The sequence below is a fragment of the Arachis ipaensis genome, chromosome B9 (assembly GCF_059453495.1).
Source record: "Arachis ipaensis isolate K30076 ecotype BB chromosome B9, ASM5945349v1, whole genome shotgun sequence".
NCBI classification, from domain to species: domain Eukaryota; kingdom Viridiplantae; phylum Streptophyta; class Magnoliopsida; order Fabales; family Fabaceae; genus Arachis; species Arachis ipaensis.
Genome location: NC_142444.1, coordinates 142885150 through 142891605, shown reverse-complemented (window position 1 = coordinate 142891605; position 6456 = coordinate 142885150). Strand labels below are relative to the sequence as shown.

General features: G+C 39.4%; 1 non-coding gene across 1 annotated transcript; it reads right to left on the bottom strand.

Annotated features, from left to right (window-relative positions):
- Positions 1–5016: 5016 nt before the first annotated feature.
- LOC148546625 (small nucleolar RNA R71) lies at positions 5017–5124 on the bottom strand. The gene has a single exon (XR_015901754.1). It is a non-coding gene; the product is annotated as a small nucleolar RNA R71 (small nucleolar RNA).
- Positions 5125–6456: the final 1332 nt, after the last annotated feature.

Here is a 6456-nt window from a genome sequence, read left to right as displayed (position 1 = left end):
GAAAAGGGAACTAAGAATAGATTTATATGCCTAATGCCGAAATAGAGATCGTAGAGTCAAGGACTTAAGGAGTGCAATAACGGTGATAGTGAGCTACTAAGGGTGTTGAAGCCGGTTGAATCAAGAAGATGCCAAGAGAGGGTTATGTGTCAAAATCGGAAGTCGAAATGAGAAACTGTTGACCAAAGCCTACAAGAGAGGATTTTCAAAGTTACCTTGAGATTTAAAAAACATATCACGAATCCAAAAGATATTTTGAGCAGCCAGAAGTGAAGAATGAAGTGACAATCTATGTGATTACATGTTCGACGCATGGGAAAGAAAAGAAAGACCACTAGAAGCTGTGCAAAATGCTACAACTATCGAAGGTTCTACATTAAAGGTAAAAGAGAATAGCCATCGATTTCGTAGTAGATTGCCGAGGTCTAGAACAAAAGGCAATACTGTTAGGGAATCGTGAACCAAGTGACCAGGCCCATTTTGCCTATCGAAGCAAATTACTTATTAGGGATATTAATAAGACTATACATCAGGAAGAAGGTGAAACTTCACAGTACGCTAAACACCTCTGAATTAATCAAAAACTGGAACGTCAAACGTCTTAGTTCCTGAATGTGATAGCCGAGACAACAAAGAAAAAGTTACGCAAATCTGAGTTAGAATTCTTATTATGAAAGCCGACAAAGAGTTAGGCAGATTCAAGAAGAAGACTTCTCAAGTTGGAAGGAAAATGACACCTATCTCTGAAGATTACTTCAACGACTAGAATCGGATGAGCAATCAAGAACAAGAAAGTTAAAACCTGCTAAGTTAGCCTATTTCAATTTTGAAGAGTATTGATGGTTAGAGGCATGCCAAATAGATTTCTGCCGTAACTTTCGGACCTATTCGACGTACTCCATATTTCGTAATTTCTGAAACACGCTTCTAAAACAAATTCATGTCTTACAACCTAAGCCAGTTAAAATGAAAAGAGATGGACGTTTCGAGTAACGGGGTCAACTTCACGAAACTCTGACTATACCGAAGGACTACCCACACCTCTTTTCAGATAATTGAATCTGAATTTTGAGGACAAATTTCCTAATTAGGTGGGTAGGATAAAAACCCCGCTAAAATCGGTAAATAATTAGTTAATAAATTAGATTTTAATTATAAAAGCTAAAAATGCAAAACTAATATCAAAATAGGATAGAGCTCGTCAAAACAAGAATTTTGATACCAATTTCGAAGATTTGGCCCAAAATCAGACCGGAAAGGTCAAACCGGTTGAACCGGGGCCCAAACTGGGCCCGTGGGTCCAACCGGGCCCAAACATTTAAAGAAAACAGCAGCTCCTTCTTCTCCATTGCATGCAACGACACAAACAGATTGGGGGAAGGGAGGAGGAGCTCTCAAACCCTCACCACCTTTGATCCACCATAACTCTTCCGTCTGGGCTCCGATCGCCGCACCGTTCATGGCCACGCGTCGAGCTCTACCTTTCTATCGGATCATTTTATTGGTAAGCCTCATTTCTGATTCAGAATATCTACTCCCATTTCTTTGGTGAAATTGAAACCCTATAGTAAAATCTTGCCCAATTTTGTGTTTTAGGTTCAAGCTAGCTTCCGGAAATTAATGGGCTCGAGCTATTAAGCATATCGGCACAGTAAGGACACGCTAACCCTAGCTCAATCTTGCATTTATAGTGGGAAAACTGAATTTGGAACATGTATATAAATTAGTTATAGATTAAGTGGGTATATATGCATTGGAATTGAATTGGGAGTATTTGGAGGCTTATTGGTGATCAAGACTTGGTTTGTGGCTGTTTTATTTGAGCTTGGAGGGGCTGTGTTTTGCTTGTGAGGCTGCCTTGGGTGAAACAAAGTAATCGACCAAGGTATGGTTTAAGTTTTGCGCGTTTAATATTTAAGGTGTTGTGAAAACCTAGGTTAGAGGAACCATAGGATAAGTTGAATTGGTTAATTACGTTTAATGATTAGTCTTGTAATATTGTTGGAATAAATTGTTGGTGAATATGTATTGGAATTATGAGGTGTTGAAGTTGTTAATTGTGTGCTCTTGAAATTGAGTTAGTAATGGAAGTTATGGTCATGATTTGTTAGTATTAAATATGTGTGCTTGAGATTATTCATGAGGGGTTGATGAAGATGTTAATATGTGTTAATGAAGGGTTGATGTATGTTAATGGAATTTAATTGTTATATGTTGATAGAGGGTTGATATATATGATGAAGGGTGGTATAGGTGAAGAGTTGTTATAAATAAATGAGGGATTATTGATATATGAGGCAAATGTTGATATTTATTGATGGTTAAGGTTTGTTGAATTGGTTAAAAGGTAATGTTGGTAATGATTGTTAATGAAATGGGCTGATATGGTATTAGTATGTAAGTTTTGATGGTAAGGAACATGAGTTGATGAAAATGAGGTTTGGTTGAGAATTGGTTAAAAAGCAAATTTTGATGTACTTTGGACGTCCATAATTTACTCCTCAAATTTTGGATTGAGATGTGATTTACTGCAAATGAAAGATAGTTTTATGAGCTTTTGATTGACATCAATTTTGGGAAAAATAGAATTTTGTAGAGAAAGTTATGTACGTTGAAAGTTTGGTATATAAATCTGTGTTACAGGATGGCTAAAACAGGTCTGAAGCAGCTTTCTGGGCATTCTGCCCATTTTTGAAAAAACGCCCATCCACGCGTAGGCGTGGCCTACGCGTACGCGTGGTGTGGCATTTTGACGACTCATACTAAAGAAGTTTAATGCCAAGGCTTGATGATTAATGATGCATTGATTGTGAAAATGAAATGGCTTATGAATGATATCTAAGATACGAGTTTTCCTGGGTAATAGAACCGTGGCTCGCTGATAAACCACTATTTTATAGTTTATATTGTGTTTAATTGTGTGGTTTTGTCATGATCCTTACCCGCTTATTCATCAATTTAGCATGCATTTAGATTTCCTTCCTAAATTTAGTACATGTTTGAAAATTGCTTCCTAGAGACTTTAATTATTTAATTTTAATTCCCTTTTATTCCATTCGATGCCGTGATCTGTGTGTCAAGTGTTTCAGGCTTTATAGGACATGAATGAGATGGAGATTGGAGAGGAAGCTAGCAAAAATGGAAGGAACACAAGAATTTGAGGAGATAACCAGCGAGAAGTGACGCGGTCGCATGGCTCACGCGACTGCGCGAAGGAGCTCAAATCGCAGTGACGCGGCCGCATGGCTCGCGTGGCCGTGCGATTGGAAAGCACAAGCGACGCGGTAGCGTGGACGACGCAAACGCGTGGAGAGGAAAAAGCGCAAGCGACGCGTCCGCATGGATGACGCGATCGCGTGACATGTGCGATCTGCATAATCTGCAGAATTCGCTGGGGGCGATTTTGGACCTTATTTCGGCCCAGTTTTTGGCCCGGAACAGCAGACTAGAGTCAGAGAATATGCAGAAACAACACACACATACATTCAGTAGTGGGGAGATCTAGTTTTTCACTCTCTTAGGTTTTTCTCTCTAGTTTTTAGAATTTTAATTTTCAATTGGTCTTAGCATTGGAACATTGAGAAGAGTTATTTCCTCATCAAGACTTCATCATTCTAGTTTGTTCTCTTAACTTGGTTTTATTCTTCCATGTTCTTTGTTATGTTCAATTTTGTCATTCAGATACTTTTATGATTATTTAATGCAAGGGTTATTTCTTTTTAATTCAATTTCAATTCCAATAATCATGTCTTCTTTTAATTCCCTTTTATGTGTTATGGATTTATTATTTACAATGCGTGAGTAGTTTCATTACTTGATGGGGAATTGATTGAAAAGGAACTCTTGAGTTGGAAGGATTGAAAGAAAATTTGTAATTGGGTTAATTGTTGAATTGCTATCCTGTCACCATTGTCAATCCCTTTGAACTAAGTGGGTTGTAACTCGTGAACGGATCTAGTAATCCAACTTGTTTGATTTTCCCTTACCTAGTAAAGGATAACTAAACCGAGTAACCGTTAATTGTAAATCAATCTTAAAAATCATTCCATCAATGATAGAGATTCTAACTAATCAATTCCCAGTCAAGGCCTTTATTCATATCATTTAATTTTCCTCAGTTTACATTCCAATTTACTTACCTCAACTTCTTCGAACTTCTGATTAATAAGATAGCACCCTTCTCTGCAACTCGTTGGGAGACGACCTGGGACTTAAAACTCCCAGTAATTTTGATTTAAACTCTTTGTGACACATTTCTAAATTGATAGACAGATTTTCGGTGAATTAAGAACTATACTTGCAACGTATCAATTTTAATAATTTTTTAATTCATCAGCTTCTGCTTCCCATCAATTTTTGGCGCCGTTGCCGGGGAGTTGCAATAGAGTGCTAATTTTATTAATTAGAATTTATTTATTTGCATTTTATTTAATTTTGCTACTATGAGCTGCATGTTTCTTCCGTCAAATGACGCATTCACTTCCTGATCCGCGCTTGCTAATATTCGATCCTGAAATTGAAAGAACAATTTCACGAATAAGGCGAGAACAGCGTAGGTTAGCCCGCTCTGAGGGTGGATCTGAAAGTGAATCTGAGGAAGAAACCAGCCCCCGTTCTACTGATTCGGTTGTTTTACGTGCAGAAAACATGGCAGCTAGAAGAGTTACCATCCAGGAGGAAGGAGCTCCTGATTTTACAATGCAACCGTTTCAAGCGCATCATCCAGCGGTAGCTACAGATTTTGAAATAAAGACCGCACCGTTAAATTTGATGCCCAAGTTTCATGGCCTACCTGCTCAAGAGCCTATCAAGCACTTGAGAGATTTCCAGGCAGCCTGTTCTACTGTCAGGCGTGATGGCACTGATGAAACTTCAATTCTGCTAAAAGCTTTTCCGTTCTCTCTTGAGGGAAAAGCAAGAGAGTGGTACTACACTCAACCTATAGCAAATGTATCCAACTGGGATACACTCAGAAAGGAGTTTCTGGAGAAATTCTTTCCATCTGAAGTTACTGATAAACTGAGGAAGGATATCTCTACGATTGTTCAGGATGACAATGAGACTCTCTTCGAATACTGGGAGCGCTTCAATAATCTTATGGAAGCATGCCCCCACCACATGATTGACAAGATCGTGCTACTCAGCTATATCACACAAGGTATGAGGCCCCAAGATAAGACCACATTGGAAAGTGCCAGCAATGGGTCTATGAAGAAGTACAAGACCACTGATGAAGCTTGGCAATTGATCAGTGATTTAGCTGAATCTACTCGGAACCACAGACAGAAGCAAGGCCGTTCAAAAGCTGTTGCAGAAGTATCTTCTGGCAGAGAGACTGCTGCTCTAACTCAAAGCATCTGTGAGATGACCAACCTGCTGAAGCAAATGCAGTTGAATCAACAAGCTCAGCAAACTCAACCGCAGCAAAACCAACAACTAGTCCCACAAAGAATTTGCAGAATTTGTGCTGGTTACAGCCATTACACTGATGAATGCCCGCAGCTCCAACAAGAAGACAACATGGTGGCATCCACTCACAACTTCTATGACCGCCCCAACCAAGGGTACAATTAAAGTGGAAATAATAACCATGGATGGCAGGACAATTCAAACCAGAATTGGAGGGACAACAATAACAGGGGAGGCAGAGATAATCAGGGAAATCAGAGGTGGAATAATAACAACAACAGGCAGCAAAATCAACCTTACCAAGCACCTCACCTGAGGCAAAACCAAGGACCACCGAACAATCAACAGCAAACCTCTCAATTTACTCATTCTTCTGTATCTTCTAATGAAGATTTATTACAAGCTTTTGAGAAAAGACAACTGGCCATGGAAAGTACCATCGTGAACAGTATTAACGCCAGTCTGAATGGTCTCACCTCTACTCTGCAAGCTTTTATGACACAGCTTGGTTTAGCAAAAAATTCCAGTAACCAACCTTCAAGCACCACTGGAATCCCTTCTCAACCATTACCCAATCCAAAGGGAGGCATTAATGCCATCACCCTGAGGTCTGGAACTACACTGCAGGAGAGGAATAAGGAGGAACCAAGCTTACCAGAATACGCCTCAGCTGAAGAGGTGGTGGAAATCGAAGATGTTGAAGAGGAAGAGGATATACAGGACATAGCTGAAGAAGAGATAGCTCAACCACAAGAAGAAGCACCAAAAGGCGCAGGCACCACGGAAACCACTGTTCCCATTCCATTTCCACAGCTTGCAAGGAAGCCCAGGAAGCAGCTGGAACCTGGTCCTAAAATGGTGGAGATATTCAAAAAGGTCGAGGTAACTGTCCCCCTTTTTGATGTTATTCAGCAGGTACCTAAATATGCAAAGTTTCTAAAAGACTTATGTATCCATAAAGACAAGATTAATGAATTAGAAACTATTCCTTTAGGTAGTTCTATATCTGCTTTAATGGGAGGATTACCTGAAAAATGTAGTGATCCA